Consider the following 18,317-nt stretch of genomic DNA (forward strand, 5'->3'; position numbering starts at 1 on the left):
ACTGTTTATTAATGCATATTGATTCATATTTCACAAATGGGAATTCGGTTTGAAAATGGATTAGTATAGGGGTTAATACCTTCATGAGAGGATTAACCTAGATTAGAGTTCTTAATCATTTGAATCATGTCTCATTATTGTCATTAGCATTTCTGGTTTAGCACCAAAGCACCCTAACCAACTATCATGTCTAGAATCTCAAGCCTCCATCATATCATATTCATATCATCTATCATTGTTTAGCTCTTGTTTAGTAATTCCATTAGTCTTTAATCCTGTTTAAGTTTGTAGTTGTCTCTAGATAATAAAAAAAAACCAAATCCTGCTTGCTTGAATTAAGATCATGATCACATAGTTTAGTGTCTAACACCACATTCTTGGATTGATAAACCTCTTTGTGCTACTTTGACAAGGGGATTGATAGCCCTGAGACCCTAAAAAGTCTTATCTATCAATGGGCTGAACCGATGTCTTGAAGGAAGAAAGCCCATAAAAACCGTAGGTGATGCCTTGAGGAGGTGGCCGCACAAAGCGATAAGGAAATGTTCCTAAAATCTCTCTCGAGATTCTCGGCTAGGCGGTTTAGAAAGTTAGTATAAATAGAAAATGTATGCAATTAATTCTGTAACTTTTTGCAACCCTAAGCAATAAAGACTAAACACTTTCACAGCAATAAAAACCCTCTTTCGATCTTACTGTTCTTGCGATAAACCCTCTTTAAGGTCCAAAGAACATGGCGAGCAATACCCCGACGATAACAACAACAACAATAACAACAACAACAACGACAACGGCGCGGAGAAGGACGCCCCTGCATCGGGCACAACGACGGCGACAACTGAAACCCAAGAGGAGATGCGAAACATGATGGCTGCATTGATGAAGAAGATCGACGAGTAGGATAAAAGGAACGAGGCGGTTACAGAAAAGGCTCGACGCAATGACAAACGAACGACGACACCCAACTTGGAGAGCCGGAATCTCCGACCCCGATCGATGGAATCCGGAAACGCTTCGATTTCTCAACGCCTGCAGAGGCCTTGGGGAGCGGCGCAAGAAACCCCTTGGCTCCACAAATGTGTCGTCCCCTCGCCGAACAGAATCCCGCGGCAACCAGAGTCAACATGACCGAGCCGCCTCCACTCCGTTGGAACTCAAGGCAACGAGGTGGCGAAGAGGAGAATGACGCGATCGACGTGGACGCCCAACAGAACGATGAAACCACGAACTCGCAACAAAAAGGCTCGGCTCGGCGAATAAGCCAAGAAGAGCTCGCCTCAGCACTAAACGGTGTCCGGACTGATGAAATCACCGATCCGGCTTGCGGCGACAACCCGACTGAAGAAGAAGAAAACCTCCAATGGATCGAGCAGGCGGAGCGCGAAGACGAGCCGAGGAGAGAAGAGCGGGAGTGACTTCCCCAATCAAAGGGAATGACTCATGCACAAACCCTCGAAATCAAAGAACTGCGAGCCTCAATGGCTCGGACAGTAGCCGAGATAGGCGCCATGAAGTCTCAAGTGCATAATGTGACAAGAGCTGCGCCCGAGATCGATCGAATGCTTGAAGAAACCCAGAGAACACCATTCACGGCGAGAATCACAGAGGCTAGAATTCCCGAGCCCGAGAAGGTGAGAATCTCGTTCTACGAAGGAACGACCGATCCGAAAGCATACATCCCAGCGTTTCGGATAGCAATAGGACGAGCTTTCACAAAGAACGCTGCCAAACTGACCGAGCGGGAAGTAGATGCCGGATATTGCTTGCTCTTCATGGAACATCTCAAGGGAGCCGCGCTCGAGTGGTTTTCGAGGCAGGAGCGCAATTCAATCGGCAGTTTCCAACAGCTCTCCGCCTTGTTCCTTAAACAATACTCGATGTTTATGGATAGAGGAACTTCTGATGCCGACCTGTGGACGCTATCCCAGGGACCAAATGAACCGCTTCGGGATTACATGGCAAGGTTCAAGGTTGTCGTATCCAAAATAGAAGGAATAAGTGACAGGCTGCACTCAAAGCTCTGAAACGGTCTTTGTGGTACAAATCCGAATTCCGATGGGAAATGGCACTCAACACGCCACAAACAATTCAAGATGCTTTGCATCGGTCGTCAAACTTCGTCGTAAACGAAGAAGAGATGAAGAATCTGGATCAGCAGTACGAAGCAACGAAAGCAGCAATCCGAAGCTCAATTTTTGGCACGCCCCTCGAAGAAAGGCAATCCATCAAACCACGCAACAACACAGAGCTCGGATGAACCTAGAAGCGGAGGTGCCCATAACTCCCAAGTAGGCGCTGGACGCGGAAGAGGAGAGCCGCACAACAACATGATAGACAAAACTTTTTAGGGTCTCAGGGCTATCAATCCCCTTGTCAATGTAGCACAAAGAGGTTATCAATCCAAGAATGTGGTGATAGACACTAAGCTATGAGATCAGTTTCTCAATTCAAGTAAACAAGAGTGATTTTGATTGACTAATGACAACTACAAACTTAAAAAAGGATTAATGATTAAAGAAGAACTAAACAATGACATGATAGTTGGCTAGGGTGCTTTGGTGCTAAACTAGGAATGCTAATGACAATGATGAGACATGATTCAAATGATTAAGAACTCTAATCTAGATTAATCCTCTCATGAAGGTATTAACCCCTATACTAATCCATTTTCAAACCAAATCATCATTTGTGAAATATGAATCAGTATGCATTAATAAAATGTTCTAATGATCATTCAAGCAAATAACAATACATCATCATGCAGCAAATGCTTAAATCTCTAATACACCTCTTTCAGGAATTTCATCAAACACTTTTGGTGCATGAAATTCCCAAAATCTAGATCTCAAGTGATATGCAAGGATCTAGCATAGAGAACAGCTGTTTAGAGAGATGAATCAATGAATCTAGTCCTAAGCACTCCTAATCTAACACTTTAACACCCTAACCTACACATCTAGAACCTCATTAAGGTGACTACTCACTAATCATACTAATCTCTCTTAAACCTTTGCAAGTTGAGAAGATTGGCATGATTAATGATGAGAAATGGAGATGGATATGATAGATTCAGAAGAAAACAGCTTTAAACACAAAGATCTCTTTACTCTTCTTAGTGGAGTCTTTTCACAAAAGAGGCAAGAGACAAAGGGAATAAACCTTAGTCTTTGGGAAAAAACCCTAAAAACTATTTATATGTCTCTAAAAACAAACCGGGTCAGCCCGGAACAAACCAGGTCCTGACCCGGCTTTAGTGGGTAAAGTGGAGAATGTGCGAGTTGGTCAAGTGTCTCCCAGGTCGCATGCCCAATTCGCACAGGTGAAGAAACTGTCTTGTAAGACTTAAATCCTTTGGTCTTAGCTGCACGCCCAAGTATATGTGTTTTGCAAGTCTTCGTGCGGCTTAATCTTCTTCTTCTTCAACTCGCATGACCAAGGCGAAATCTGGGGAAAGTACATGTGCGACTTGGTCATCCCTTAGTCCCAAGCCGCATGCCCAATTCGCACAACCAAGGAGAGGAGCTTGAACGAGATGGAACCTTGTAAACTCAGCCGCATGCCCATCCAGATGTGAATTGCGAGTCTCTAAGCGGCTAAGTCTTCTCTGATCCTTAACTCGCACGACCATGTAGCAGAGGTCTTCAGGGATGTATGCGGCTTGGTCTCCGTTACTCCCAGGTCGCAGGCTCAAGTCGGTGTAGATTGTGAGTCATCGTGCGGTTTAGTTCCAAGCGCGGCCAACTCGCATGACCTAAGTCGCACGATTGTGGACTTAGCATTTTTCTTGCTCGGGAGCCTCAAACCTTATCCAGTGATAGCTTACCAGCATTTCTCAACTCGCAGCTCAACTTCCAGGTGATGGTGGTGTGCTGAGGGTTGATGTGTCGAGGGTTGTCAAGTTTTACCCTAATTGAAATCGATAGCCGCAAGTGCACAGCTGATCAATTGTAGTACTTAGGGATCGAATACACAGGGAAGGAGGATCTTTTGCTGCAAAAAGCCTTTAAAAATAACTTAAAGTAAGGAAGTCTAGAACAAAAACGGTTTAATGGGGGTTTGGTGGTGTCTTTAAAATCTAAAAACAAAATATTAAAAGAGGATACGGAAATTAAATGGCGTAATAACTAAACTTAATGAAAATAACTAAAAATGCTAAAAATGGATATTCTAATGCTTAAATGAAAATGAACTAAATTAGAAAGACAATATTGAACTAAAGCTTAAAGAAAAATCGCAGGAAATCAATGGAGGAAAGGCGTTGGGGTTCAGGGAAGTTTTCTCAGGGGTACGAACGATTCAAAACATTGCTAGAGAGGAAATTTGATAAGATCTTAGCTTAAACTTTTCGAACTGGAGTCAGGACGTATGAATACGCCACTGTCGTGATCATAGACAACTATCTCTCTCAACCCTGACCAGTAGGTTTCCACTCTGGCCCTGGAAGAGAAGAGATGCATTATGTTTAAGACTCGTCCTAATTCACAAATCGCCCATAGGTAGGTTTCCACTCCTATGTTTGTTTTGCTCTCCTAAACTAGATCTGATACCGGATGAACACTTTCGCGTCACCAAGCATCTGGATCAGATTGTAGTTCATGACGCTACTCTCATGTAGTATAAACGAATTCAGAAGAAAAAGTTCTAAGATTCGGCTCAAAAGCTCATGGAATCCTCATCGAAGATATAAATCCCCATCGAAAATCCCTTAATCCCAACAATGAAACTACTCAGACATAATGAACGAAATCAAAGACATAGTATTAAGAAGTAGAATAGAAACCGAAATTGAAAAAGAAAGAACAAGGGTTCAAGAGAACAAATCTCTCTCTCCCTAAAATCTAAAGCAAAAACAATAAAAGTTTGAAATAATGAAAGATGATATGAGGTTACACACACTACACACGATTTCTAGGGCTCCTAAGACATGTATTTATAGTGCTCAAGACCTCTCTGGACGTCACTTAGGGTTTCTCCAATTGTGGGCTTCAGAAATGGGCTTTATGGGCTCAAAGGTTGAAGGCCGCGGTCGGGACGAGTGTGACCACGGTGGATGAGTGGTTTGCCGCGGTCGGGAAGCTCCTAACCGCGGGAAATAGCTTGTTGGCCGCGGGTGGAAGTGCTGGCCAGCTGGTTTACGGGACATCTTGCTCTTCGCGTATCTTTTGATTGAAAGATAGAAGAACAAGTAAAATATCGAACTAAACAAAGATAAGGCAAATAAAATATCGCATGAAAGGTAAATAAAGCAAGTAAATAACAAACTAAGGAAATTAAAATGCAAGTCTAAGAAAGCAAGTAAAAATCGATGGAAATTGTAAACTATGGCTAAAAACGCTGAGCTTTTGGGAACTCTAAGGGATCATAATCGGTTTTAACATTAGGGTAGATAGATTGGGATTGACAGATAACAATATAGGGGTTCTAGAGCTAGAGTATGGCGGTATGACTACGTCACTGTCGTGATCATAACTAACTGTTCCTCGCAACCCTGACCAGTAGGTTTCCACTCTGGCCCTGGAAGGGAGAGAACGCAAGAGCTGCATAAGACTCGTCAATACTCACGATCTCGCCGCAGGTAGGTTTCCACTCCTACGGAAAAATCGCCTGTTTCATTCTAGGGCTGATACTTAATGAAAACTTTCGCAACACTAACTATCTAGATCAGATACTAGGTGATCAATCAAGCATACATGCAATAAGAACAAGAATAAACAGAGAACAGGTCGAAATCCCAGATCTATAAACCTAGATGTCTTAATCGATTATGAGAGCCCCTTTCGGGAACCCTAAGCCCAACTCGGGATCTACTCAGACATGGCTGAGTTCGACATCATCATTGGTTTTAATAAAAGTAATGAAAAACAGTAAAAAAAAGAGATAAAGAAAGCTTCTCTATTGAAGAACTCAGACTTGAACAATCTTCTACAAAAATCTCATAAAAACGGCTAAAGGAAAAGGGTTTCTGTAAAGTGTGTAAAGCTCTCTCTAAAAACGACCTAAATGACATGTATTTATAGTCTCCAATGCTCCATGGTCTCTAGGGTTCCGGAATTAAGGCTGGGAATGACTTTGGGCTTCAGATAAGTGGGCTTTAAGTCGGAGCTTGAATGCCGCGGTCGGGAGTGCTGTGACCGCGGTAATTGGCTTGTTTCCCGCGGTCAGGAAGCTTCTGACCGCGGCAAATAGGTTGCTGGCCGCGGTCGCGTGAGCTGCTGGCCGACTCCGCGTGGCTTCGGGGCTAATGGATTATCTTGAGATCCAACCGTTTGAATGTCTCCAAACCAAGTGCATTTGAAAGCTGGTTGATTCTTCTATAAGTTGTCCAATTTTGAGGGTGAGCAGACGGTGAGAAGGTCTTCGTCTCTCCATGAGAGTTCTGACGGTCTGCATTTATCCAAAAGAGTCTTTTTGTTCCATTTTGTGCCTCTTTATCCCAAATTACCTGAAAAGTCTTTTAAAATCCGGAAACATAGAAATCCTTTGAAAACCTTTGAAAATAGAGTAAAAACAAATGTTAAAGATATTAAAGTGATCCATAAAAATGGTCAAAATCCGGTGTTATCAGACGCCTCGTTCACCAAGACGTAGAAGAAGCGTTCAGTCCAAAACTGATCCTTGCTGGGAAAACCGCCTATGATCCGTCGTTTCGCCTTGTTGGAAATATAGAATCTATTTCCTTTCGGGGCTTTCCTGATTTCCTGCAAGTTCAGCAGGTGGTTCAGCTCGATGTCAAGCCCGCATTCGAAGCTTCGAACTAAGATGCCAATCATATGCCGTGATCCCCTCGGCATGATTTGCCCAATCGAGATCCCGTGTTTCTAGAGATATTCGAGGATCACTCCAGGGATCAGGAACCAGAGAAAGCAAAGATCGAAGAATGCCTCGTACAGAGTGAAGTGATTCTCTGGAGGCTTGTCGGCTCGGTCGCCTTTCTCTGGAACTCCACCGCCTCGAATATCTCGAAGCGATGCCTCAACGCCTCGAGTGATTCAAGGGAACAATGCGTAGAGCCAGGCGGATCAGGTTTTTGTCTCTTAACTCGTGGCCCTCACCCAGATGTGGAAACACCTCAAGACGCCATGAGACGTTCCAACTCACGCTTCGCCTCGAGTAGGTCGAAGGGAAATGCCTCCTCCTCGGCTTTGACTGCAGCGCGATTAACATCTTCGTCAGGAACGGGATCCTGGGGACGGCTCGTCGAAACCGATGGCTCGTCATCCGGAGAGCCGACATCTGAGGGATTTGTATGATTTGATGCCTCGTCAGATTAACGATTGGAAGGGCTCGGTGAAACAGACGCCTCGGAGGATTCTGTGCTCGGCTCGTAATGAAAAAGTGAATCCAACAAATCGTCGGAGCGGCTCGACATAATTTACGACTTGTACAAGAGTTACAGCATGACTCGGCAAGCCTCCGCCGGAAAAAGATCTGGAACAGCGGAGACCTCGAAAACCCTAGCCGGAAAATAAATAAACTAGAGAGAGAAAGAAGAGAGAAGGGAGAGCTACCTTTAGTAAAAACGAGTGAGTCTGAAGATAATGAGGAAGAATGAAGGAGCTCACCCATTTATAGGAAAACTGAAGTGCGTGAATTCCGTGTAAACCTCGGGAAACCGTCCTAACAGCGCGTGGGATCCGCGGTGAAATGGCTAGACCGAACTGCGTCGCGCACACGCGCCAATAGATCAGGAATTTTCTCTCGAAACACCAACAGTTGGGATACCCAAGTTTTCAGCCGGTATCTTACCAAAGTAAACGCCTCGTCGTTAACGAAACGGCTCGGCATTAACTCTCTCTCTCTTGAAATGCCTCGTCGTTAACGAAACGGCTCGGCATTAACTCTCTATTGAAACGCCTCGTCGTTAACAAAACGGCTCGGCATTAACTCTCTCTCTTGAAACGCCTCATCGTTAACGAAACGGCTCAGCATTAACTCTCTATTGAAATGCCTCGTCGTTAACGAAACGGCTCGGCATTAACTCTCTATTGAAACGCCTCGTCGTTAACGAAACGGCTCGGCATTAACTCTCTATTGAAACGCCTCGTCGTTATTGAAACGCCTCGTCGTTAACAAAACGGCTCGTCATTAACTCTCCCTCTTGAAACGCCTTGTCATTAATGAAACGGCTCGGCACAAACTTTCTCTCGAAACGCCTCGCCATTTATTCGGCTCGGCATAACCTTCTCAAATCGCCTCGTCGCGGCTCATCATTACTAAACGAAATCGCCACGTCCTTAACTTGCCTCGGCATTTTCGGTACCCTCTCGGAACACCTCGGTACCCTCATCACTCCCTGGGAACGCCTCGGCGTCTTCATTCCCAAAAACACCTCATCTGGGCTTACGTCATAACAGCTTGACTCGATGGTTTATCCTACGGTCCGGAGTAATGGAGCTCGTCACTCTCGCCTCCGAAACTGACGAGCTGGGGGGCTAACTGTTGGGGTCAGTTTTCACCCCAAGAAGATAAAACCATCTCAAAATGACTAAGTTTGGAAGAAAAACAAAGTATCCGAGCCGTGCTCACCAAGACAAGTGGGAGAGCCGTGGTCACCAAGTGGGAGAGCTGTGCTCACCAAGACAAGTGGGAGAGCCGCGGTCACCAAGTGGGAGAGCCGTGAAGATAGTCCAGTAGGGAGAGCCGTGAAGAAAGATAGATGGGCCGAGCCGTATCGTAAGAAATGGGCCGAGCCCCACTCCAACATGCTTGGGCCGAGCCGCGCCTCGGTGAGGTGGACCAGATCATGTCTCGACCAAAATGGCAAGTGGGCCGAGCCGTGGAGAAGTTAGATGGGCCGAGCCGTGGAAAAGTTCAGATGAGCCGAACCGAGGCCTTGAGAGACGAAGCCCATAAAAACCCTAGGCGAAATACAAAGGCGGTGAAACGCACGAGGCGATAAGGAAATATTCCGAAAATCTCTCCCGAGATTCTCGGCTAGGCGGTTCGGAGAATTAGTATAAATAGATGATGTATACAATTCATTCTGTAATTTTTCGCAACCCTAAGCAATAAGAGCGAAACACTTTTACAGCAAGAAAAACTTTCTTTCGATCTTACTGTTCTTAACGATAAACCCTAGAAGTTTCCGATCCCTTAGTTTTCCTTAAACAAATTTCTGGTTGTGCGAGTTTTGGCTCACACACTTCTCTTGTGCAGAGTCAAGTGTTCTACTGGCATAGTATATGACATGTAGCTTCTTGTCTTTCTTTTGCCTAAGCACTGCTCCAACAGCAAAATTAGATGCATCTGTCATGACCTCAAAAGGAAGGGACCAGTCTGGTGCCTGAACTATTGGTGCACTAACTAATGCCTCTTTGATCAACTTGAAGGCCTCTTCACATTCAGCATCAAAGATCCACTTCTTTACACAACAGTCTTGTCAAGGGCCTGGCAATTCTTGAGAAGTCTTTGATAAATCTTCTATAAAACCCTGCATGCCCAAGGAAACTCCTTATCCCTTTAACTGAAGTGGGAGTTTGCAGATTCACCATCACTTCCACCTTTGCCCTGTCAACCTCTATGCCCTTCTCAGATATCATGTGCCCAAGAACTATTCCTTCCTGCACCATGAAGTGGCATTTCTCCCAGTTCAACACCAAGTTATGCTGCTCACATATCTCCAAAACCTGTGACAAATTTGAGAGACAATTCGAGAAGGAGGAGCCATAGACACTAAAGTCATCCATGAACACCTCAACTTTCTCTTCAATAATGTCAGAGAAAATGTGCATCATACATCTTTGAAAAGTGGCCGGTGCATTACATAAATCGAAAGGCATTCTCCTATATGCATAAGTGCCATAAGGGCAAGTGAATGTGGTTTTCTCTTGATCTCTTGGATCTATGGGAATTTGAAAAAATCCAGAGTACCCATCGAGAAAACAAAAATAAGGATGATTAGCTAGCCTTTCAAGCATTTGATCAATGAATGGTAAAGGGAAATGATCTTTTCTAGAAGCAGAATTCAATTTCCTATAGTCAATGCACATGCGATGGCCGGTTATGGTTCTTTAAGCTATGAGTTCATCCTTATCGTTTTTCACCACCGTGATCCCACCCTTCTTAGGCACAACATGAACAGGAGAGACCCATCTTGAGTCAGAGATTGGGTAAATTATCCCTGCCTCAAGAAGTTTTAGTATCTCCTTCTTAACTACTTCCCTAAGGTTGGGGTTAAGTCATCGTTGATGCTCAATAGAGGACATAGATTGGTCCTCTAGGTGGATCCTGTGGGTGCAAATGTCAGGAGAGATCCCTTTAATATCAGCCAAAGAATACCCTATGGCTCTCCTGAACTTTCTTGTTTCACTAAGCAATGCACTCTCTTGATCCTCTAATAGGCTATCATTGATGATGACAGGATATGTGGAGTTTAAGCCCAAGAAAGCATACCTAAGCCCTGTTGGTAGAGGCTTGAGCTCAACAGGGGGTGCATCAGCCTCATTCCAATCCTGGTCCAAGCTGCTTTGGCTGGTGTCTGATCCTTTGATAGCAAAAACCTTAGAGCCACTTTGTTCCAGCTCCAAAAACCTTGTCTCAGGACCCAGCTCTCTTGTATTGTCAAGATACAGCTTATACCCTTCACTTGCTTCAGCTAAGAGCCCATTGTCTCCTTGTTCTTGAGTTAGAGCAGCTTGAAGAGGATTCTCAGTGCTCAACTCCTCAAGCAACTCATCAGCCAACTGATCCATTGTCTCCACATAGAAACATTGACCCTCAATGGTGGGTTTCTTCATCATCTCATTCACATCAAACTTAAGCTTTTCAGACCCAAGTTGAAGCTCTATTATCCCACCTCTCACATCAATAATAGCTCCTGCAGTTGCTAAGAATGGCCTGCCCAAGATAAGAGGATCTACTGGTTCTTCATCCATCTCCAGCACAACAAAATCTGTTGGAGCCTCAAAACCACCTATCTTGACAGGTAGATCTTCCAACATACCAACAGGCAATCTAACTGATCTATCTGCAAGGATAAGAGAGATCCTTGCAGGCTTGAAGACTCTAAAGCCCAGCTTCTTTGCTATGGAGAATGGCATTAAGCTGGCTGATGCTCCTAAATCACAAAGACATCCAGAGAATAGAAGAGGTCCAATGGCACAAGGGAGTGTGAAGCTCCCTGGATCAGTTAACTTCCTTGGAATGGACTTCTTCTGAATGATAGCACTACATTCATGACTTAATACCACCATGCCTTGAAGCTCTTTTGTCTTGTTCAGAATGGCATCGTTTAAGAACTTCCCCATCTTTGGCATCATTAAGAATGCGTCAATGAGAGGCATAGTGAGTGGTGTCTCATTGAGTGCCTTCTCAAATACAGCTCTTGCCTTGTCCACTAGTTGCTTCTTAAATATCCGTGGAAATGGGAGCTTTGGTTGGTATGGGGGTGGTGGCACATATTTCTTTTCTGGTTCTGGTTCATGTTCATTTGCTACTTCTTTACCTCTTTCTGTCCTTGGTTTCTCAGCAACTTGATCCTCTTTTAAGGTTGCCTCCCCCTCAGTTTGATCATTGTCCTCAATGATCACTTTGTTGTTCTCAATACCAGGTAAGTCTTTTCCAATCCTTAGTGTAATGGCCTTGGCATATTCCTTGGGGTTAGGTTCTGGTTTTCCAGGTAGGTGACCTTGGTTCCTTGAGCTTGATGCCTGGTTTTGCTTCAGTTCCTTGGTTTCCTGTTGCATGGCTGCATTCTGGCTTGCAAAGATCTTTTGACCCTGAATTAGTTGTTGCAGAATACCAATCATATCTGTACCCATCTGTGGCTGAAACTGTTGGTGGCTGAAACTGTTGTTGAATAGGCGCTTGCTGTTGGAACTGTGGTTGACCAAACCCTGGTGGTGCCTTTTGCTGCTGTGTACTGAAACTAGGACCTTGAAATGGTTGTTGTTGCTGACCAAAACCTTGATTCTGACCAAACTGATTCTTTGGTTGAAAAGATCCTTGAAAGTTGTTCTTGGGAACAAATTTTGTGGAGCTTGAGAATTGGGATACACCTGGTCTTGTGGGTTAGCTACATTGGTGTTCCTGTAAGAAAGGTTTGGAACCTCTGATTCCCAATGTAGTTTAGCTCCTCTTGGGTGAGACCCTCTTCACTGATGTTCTCAAAGATTTGAGATGGTTCCTCATACTCTCCAACAAAATGCATTGGCTTGTGAGTTACCAACTTCAACTTGTCTAACTTCTCAACTCCTTAACTTCCCTAGTGAGCCTCTGTTCTGAGCTTGAACCTTCAGACCTATTTGATCTGTCATAGTCTTCACCATAGGTATCATTGCTCAATGCTAAGTTCTCCACTAGCTCTAAAGGAAAAGGGTTTCTGTAAAGTGTGTAAAGCTCTCTCTAAAAACGACCTAAATGACATGTATTTATAGTCTCCAATGCTCCATGGTCTCTAGGGTTCCGGAATTGAGGCTGGGAATGACTTTGGGCTTCAGATAAGTGGGCTTTAAGTCGGAGCTTGAATGCCGTGGTCGGGAGTGCTGTGACCGAGGCAATTGGCTTGTTTCCCGCGGTCAGGAAGCTTCTGACCGCGGCAAATAGGTTGCTGGCCGCGGTCGCGTGAGCTGCTGGCCGACTCCGCGTGGCTTCGGGGCTAATGGATTGTCTTGAGATCCAACCGTTGGAATGTCTCCAAACCAAGTGCATTTGAAAGCTGGTTGATTCTTCTATAAGTTGTCCAATTTTGAGGGTGATCAGACGGTGAGAAGGTCTTCGTCTCTCCATGAGAGTTCTGACGGTCTGCATTTATCCAAAAGAGTCTTTTTGTTCCATTTTGTGCCTCTTTATCCCAAATTACCTGAAAAGTCTTTTAAAATCCGGAAACATAGAAATACTTTGAAAACCTTTGAAAATGGAGTAAAAACACCTGTAAAAGATATTAAAGTGATCCATAAAAATGGTCAAAATCCGGTGTTATCAACTCCCCCAGACTTAGTCTTTCGTTTGTCCTCAAACAAAACAAAGGCTAATCTCGGCGAGAGGTTTGAAAACGCAGGAACTAAACAAAATCTCAGAGGCCAAACTTCTAGACCAATATCAATCAGTATGCATCAATTTGGAATAGCCTAGAAAATTCTCACTAGCTATACAGGCATAACTAGTCCGTTAATCCGTCATGCAGAAATCTATGCACTAAGATCTAACTTCCAGTCAACTAGCTCTTAACATTCATTAAAAATTCGGTGGTTCTCATCAAAGAAAATCTAGGCAAGGCAATCTAGGCTAGGTGTAAGGAAGGATTATTTCGGGGGTGTGGCTTAAAGTGTTTAAGGGTTACCTGAAGATCTGGAGGGTGCGGGACATTATGCAAAACCGCAAGAGAGAGTGAAGCTGTTGGTATCCACAGTTTTCAGTCACTTTTTCTTGACATAGATTCATGGTCTTCTTCCCCAGGTTCTCTCCAAACTCCCCCAGACTTAGATTTTTGTAAATCTTTCAAAACAATAGCTCCTTAAACGAATAGTTGTTGCTCATTGCTCCACAAATTTCGACAATCTAAGACTCATTAGGCTTCTTGTTCCTTTTTCTCTTTTCACGTTTTTTTTTTTTTTTTTTTTTTTTTAAAGAAAAGGGGAACACCTTTAGATATAGAGTCTTAGAGAGCACGAATTTACCAGTTAATATCTGTCTTGTAAAGCTTTATTATGTTTCTTATACTCTTCCTTCAAACTGCGTCGCTCCTCTTCTCTCTGACGTTTTTGCACATATTTGCTGATATAAACTAAAGAGAGAATGCATGAGGATTGAAAACAAGGGTTTTGGGTTTAGGGTATGGTACCAGATAAAGATAAACTGGTCATCTAGGACGACAAAGAGTGGTAAAAGTGATGGTAAAAGACGTCCTAGATGTGTATGTCGATGCCTGCCTAAAATCAATGATGAGAAAATTAGATATCAATATTAAGTTCAAATAAAATGATCTAGTATATCCTGTCAGAAAGAATCTCCACGACTAGAAGTCCTCTGGTGGGAGTTCGTAGTGCAAGTACTCTAGCTACCGCCTAGTCTAGTGCTAACCACAAATGAGCTATCATGCATAGTGTAGAAGTGTGCAGGCCTAAATCATCATAGTTTTGCGTCAAACATTCCTGAAAAACACTTAATGTCGAATAGGTTACATATTAAAATTTAAAAAGTACTTGAAAATTAAAAGCAAAGCAGGAAAATGATTAGTACGGATAGGCATCCTCCCCCAGACTTAAATCACACTGTCCCCAGTGTGAAAAAGTTGGTGAGAAGATGGTGAATAAAAACCAAATGAAATAAGATAAAAGAAAAGAAAATGATGATAGAACCGTGATGGTAGTGAAGTGCTGGTCAATCACTCATCCTCCGAAGTGTCGTCTGCGAACTGGTGCTGCTCCTGTAGGAAGGTGACAACGCGCTCAAAGCGTCGTCCCTGTCTCTCAACTCTGCGCTCCAGGTCGGAATGAGTGTGAGACGATGTAGATGAAGAGGTGTGGCCGATCGGAATGGATGGCTGAAAATGAGCACGGGCCACAGCTGCATCACGCCTCGCCTTGGCCACTATGTATTGGCCAATGGTGAATGGTAGACGAGGTACGGATGGCAGAAAATCATCGGAATCCGGAGTACATCGAGGGCGTCCTCCGGTGCTCAATCTCGGGATAGATGCTGAAGGTAAGCGGACTCGGTGCTCCTCAGTGCCAGTGCAATACTTGTAACCGAACCTGTCTGGATCGAAATCGGCACGAGAGATAGTGTGATCGCGAGTGAGGTAAAGTAGATCATACTAGACATCGGGAAGTGGATCATCAGATGAGAAATCAAATCCTACAGCCTGTAGTATCGCTGTAATAGCACTCCCGAAGGCTGGAGTAGCGTCATCGCAACCATGTAAATCATGCTTCACCTTCACCATATTCTGCGCTATGATCCAGGCAAAGCAAGCAAGCCGTGGATCATCCATAAACGGAATCTGAAGTGTAATGAGCTAAGTCTTCAAAACACCTCCCATGTTGGCTCTAGAGAAAATCGTGTGTGCTAAGAGTTTGTGCACAACTCTCACTGCTGGGTGGCTAAGGAGGGCTGACTTAGATCTCCCACTATCATATGCTCCATGACCCATCTCTCTCCAAAGGTTAAGATCAGGTTCATCTTCAAGATAAATGCCATCAGTGTATGGAAGCTTAAGAGCTTCGCAAACCTCGTAAATGGTGAGAGAATAAGGCTGTCCGCGGATAGAGAATGACAAGATGCCATCTGATGCTCTGGGGTTCCTCCTTCTTGTGTGGTGGAGTGTAACGGTCGCTAAAAGCTCACGGACTAGCTCAGGATAAGTTGGAAGGTTCAGCTCCAAGTAGGGTCTCAGCTTAAGTGCATCGATGTACCAGATCACATCCTCTCTGATTCCAAGCATCTCAAGTGTATGATAATCAATGCAAGGCGTGGGTTTGATGTTCAGCTTCTTGAAACGCCTTGCATAGTCCACTCTCGGGTTTGTCTCCCTCCCAATGTATCGAATCTGTTGCGGTTCGGGAGGTGCTCGTGTTTCCCTCGAGTACTGGAGCAATCTCATCACATAGCTTCTTCTTCTCGGTCTGGCTTGGTTCAGCATGTACTCTCCTAGAGTAGCATCGTCGGGAATGTCATCGGAGCTGCCACCAGTTCGACAGCTCCTTCGGGATCTGGTTTCATCCATTTTCTGCAAAATGAAATGATTCTTGGAAAAAGAGTGAATTTGGGTTGCAAATTTTAACACATTAAGATCTATTATACTAATGCTAGTATAAAGAGATTAATTAAAACTATTAGCAAACAAAATTGATATTAAATCAGAGAAATCAAGTAGTTCATGACTAAATTCGGATTTTTGATGTCCTCAACATAGAAATCTTCTAAAAATCAGTTTTTATGAGCAATTTCCATGTGAATTCTAAAGATTACCCAATACGAATCACTAATCACACAAGACTAAGTCAAATTCATCAATTTTGCTGTTCCAAATTCGATTTTTATGAAGCATGAAGAATCCAAATATCAAAAATCTTAATTCCTCTTAAGCTAGGTGCTAAAATCGATTTTTAGATAACCTAAATGGATAATCTATCATCCCTAAGCTATTTCCACCATCAATAGACCAAGGTTTTGGGTTTTTAAAGAAAACCCGAAGTTCAAAATCAAGTAAGAATGGTGAGTTTGAGGTTCATACCTTGCTGGAAAGAGAGAATTGATGGCAGAATTGAAATCAGCTTTGAAAAAGAGTGAGGTTTGAGCCAAGAATTTTTTAAAAAGCTTAAGAATTGAAAAATCTGTTCTTTCTCCTAAATCTCTAAGTCTTTTGGAAAAGAAGAGAAGAAGGAGTTTTGATCCAAAAATTTTGTTTCTTTTCTTTAAAAAGCGTTTTTGAAACAAAAACGGAAAATTTCTGGAAATTTTTAAGTTTACGGGAACTTACCTTTTCTTGTTTACACATTAGGAAAGTTTAAAACTTACGGAGGATCTTTTCGGGTTTTACCGGGAACATTTCGGGAAACACCGGGAATCACCAAAAAACGTCATAAATCCGCGACACAACCTCAATGACCAACGGCAGCGGTCAGGAGACGCGCGACCGCGGTGGATGAAGTCTCGGCCGCGGTCGCATTCACGGTGCCGCGGTCGATCCACCGTTTGCCGCGGTCCCGTCAGTTGCGACCGCGGGTCTTCCTCCTGCGGCCTATTGTCCAATCTTCTCGTCTTTGCCGGGCCGAGCAGCTAAAGACCTACCTTTTTCTCTTTGGTTTTTCTAATTTTCTGATTTTTTTGTGTTTTTTTTGTTTTATAAAATACCTAAAACTTAAAAAGAAAAAGAAAGCATAAATTCTAAAACGGAAAAGAAAACTAAAAGAAAGAGTACCTAAATGGGTTGCCTCCCATTAAGCGCTTTTGTTTTAAGTCGTTTAGCTCGACGTAAGCATGAGGAATCAGGCTGATTTGATTGGTACTCCACTTGTTGTGCCTTTATCACTTCCGGTTGGTGGAGGTTTCACTTCTTCCCCTTGAAGACAAGTCTTCTTACCTTTAATCTTCTTTCGGACCTTAATGTTGTTCAGAACCCTTTTTGTGTTTTCGATCAGCTCCTGGATTTGGTCTTCACTAGTTTCTGTTGCATCCGGTGGAATGATGATCTTGATCTTTGCAAAAGCTTTCGGCTTTTCCTTTTCTTTCTCTTTTGGCCTGTTTCCTTTGCTTGGAAATTCATCTAAGATAGTAGGGTAGTACCTATTTGTGTCCACATTGAGGAAAACAGCACGCCGGTTTGCGTGATCGATTATTGCTCCTACCGTAGCTAGGAATGGTTTCCTGAAAATGAGTGGCCTCTCCTTGTCTTTTTCCATCTCCAGGACTTGGAAATCTGCTGGAACAATCTTATCTCCCACTAGAACTTGTAGATCATGAATCGCCCCTTCAGTATCTTTTTGAGATGAATCTCCAAAGATAACCTTAACCGTCGATGTCCTTAAGGTTTTTATGCCCAATTTTTCGGCAAATGTCTTAGACATGATGTTGACATTGGCTCCGGAATCGCATAAGCAGTCTGTAAACTTGATTCCTGAAATGAAACACTGGAAAACAAAACGTCCCGGATCATCGGCTTTGGTAAGCCTTTGAAACGGTGATCGTTCGGGTACCTTAAACGGTGGCTGCTTGGGATCGATATCCTTGTACAGAGGTACAAAGATTGGGGTTTCTTCTTTCTTTCCATCGGTTCCAGACTCTTCTTCGGGAAATGTGGTTATGGCGTTGCAAAACTTCTTAGGGTTATCTTCAACTCTTCCTGGAAGAACTCCACTTTGCCTCTTCATAGAGTCGGCTGTCTGGGCGACTTGCACATCTAACTTTTTTACGTGCGAAGATAAGGATTCAAACTTACCATTCAGATCATTGTACATGCAGTCCACTTTCACATTCACGTCTTTAGATGCCTTTTCGTTTGTCATAACGAGTTGTTGTATTGACTGTTCAAGTCTACCGATTTGTGAAGCTAGCTGGTTCGTCGTGACTCCCTGCTGTTGTACAAATTGATTATTAAAATTCGTACCTTGGTAGTTATATGGCTGTCGCGGTTGATATGGTACTATTCCTCCAAAGTTTCCGCCTTGAAACTTGTTTTGGAATGACTTTTGCTGAGGTGGATAGTACTGATCTTGAGGATTCTCCACATTTGGATTGCGGTAAGAGAGATTGTTGTAATTTGCATTCCGGAAGTTGTTGTTGGAGCGATTTTGGTATGGCACCAGTGCTCCTGCATAGTTCACATCTTCTTCTTGAAATGCTTGATTAATGTGATCGATATCACTAGGTCCTTCATC

Source organism: Eutrema salsugineum, unplaced genomic scaffold, assembly GCF_000478725.1.
Source record: "Eutrema salsugineum unplaced genomic scaffold, Eutsalg1_0 scaffold_1, whole genome shotgun sequence".
NCBI classification, from domain to species: domain Eukaryota; kingdom Viridiplantae; phylum Streptophyta; class Magnoliopsida; order Brassicales; family Brassicaceae; genus Eutrema; species Eutrema salsugineum.